This window comes from Mandrillus leucophaeus, unplaced genomic scaffold (genome assembly GCF_000951045.1).
Source record: "Mandrillus leucophaeus isolate KB7577 unplaced genomic scaffold, Mleu.le_1.0 Scaffold156, whole genome shotgun sequence".
NCBI lineage: Eukaryota > Metazoa > Chordata > Mammalia > Primates > Cercopithecidae > Mandrillus > Mandrillus leucophaeus.
In genome coordinates this window covers 4,616,787-4,618,255 of record NW_012101543.1, presented here as the reverse complement: position 1 = coordinate 4,618,255, position 1,469 = coordinate 4,616,787, and the positions used below count along the sequence as shown (strand labels likewise).

General features: G+C 36.5%; 1 protein-coding gene across 4 annotated transcripts in view; it reads right to left on the bottom strand.

The window, feature by feature from the left end:
* SLCO1C1 (solute carrier organic anion transporter family, member 1C1) overlaps positions 1 to 1,469 on the bottom strand; it is a 63,374-nt gene that overhangs the window by 40,304 nt on the left and 21,601 nt on the right. The gene's annotated exons all lie outside the window — the stretch shown is intronic.

The following is a 1,469-nucleotide window of genomic DNA, read 5'->3' as shown; positions in this document are numbered from 1 at the left end:
GCCTCGGCCTCCCAAAGTGCTGGGATTACAGGCTTGAGCCACCGCGCCCGGCCTGCCTCATGATTTTCAAACCGTGCTCTCAGATTCTGCAGAGAGACCCCTGGTAAAAGGAAGGCAACCCATGGGGAGAACTTTGAAGGCTCAAAACCTCATGTGGTGGCTCCTCTATATCAGCACCACTTTCATTTGATTTGCATATTGAATATCTGTGTGAGATTTTACTCGAAGAGTTATGCCCTGCACCCTCCAGTCCAAACCCCGTGGAAACCTCTCACTATGATACTAAATTTGAGATTCATTCAAATCAGTGGAATATTTTTTAATAAATGGTGGTTAATACTACTTCAGAGCTATTCTGGATACGAAGCGGTATTTGTATGTGTAACCAAAACTTTAGTATTTTATTCGTCGTAAAAACTTTGTTTTTGAAATCATTTCTGATTTGCCTAAAAATAAGTATTGACAGGTTTTTGAATCAAAGCAAGTGCGTGTTGTTTTCTTCCTAGGCAGGAACCTAGAAAACATTTCATTATATTCTATCATAACATTCTGTGAGAACAAAATAAACACAGGTCCCTTGAGAAGTAGGCTCAACTGCCACTGAATTATACTGGATAAAAGGCTTATACTAGGTTATTACTGCATGTGAATTGCTTCCCCTTAACAATTTTCCTCTGTGCTGCTCATTGCATCTATACTTTCTTGTCTTTAAAATCCATCAGTGGATTTTAAACTTTGTGAAGTCAAGGAACTCAACTGATTTGTTCAGAGCTGTAGAATAGCACCTGGCATAAAGTAAATGCAAAATAATTGGACGGGAACTAATGAATGAGTAAATAACATTTTTGAAGCTTGCCTTGTAGTTTATTTGATTTAAATGCAAGAATTTTGCTTTCCGTTTTAACATGCGAAACTTCAAAATGCAATTCTACATTTGTTTTTTAAGTGAAACTTGTTTAGTTTGTAACGGATCTCTTGGCATTCTTTAAAAAAAACTGACAAGTGCCATCTATTTCTAGAGGGTGCATCTCACAGAGATAGAAACAAATTATTAGCTATGAAAAGATCAGTGTCCCCTCTGCCATTTATTTCCTACACAAGCAATATCCCAGAAGAAAAGCCAGTCTTGCTCGATAATATGCTATAATATGTTTCCACCTAAAAATGACTTGTAGAGTAAAAACAAAAAGAAGGGCTGTTTGGTTGCCAGTAGACTTTAAATCCTTGGTCTTTCTGTCAAGTCCCCAAATACATTATTAATTGACGTAACTGTAATAAATGTTGACACACCTGAAGCCAACAAGAAGGAACAAGTAGCTACAGTTTTCAGTCTTAACTATGCTGGAATGCATTTAAACTGACAAATCAGATGTGAAAAAGGATACATCTTAATAACAAATCATTGGTCATCCAGTTCTAATCATCACCTATTTTTCGTATTCCATTTATTAATCTGTGTAACTATATTA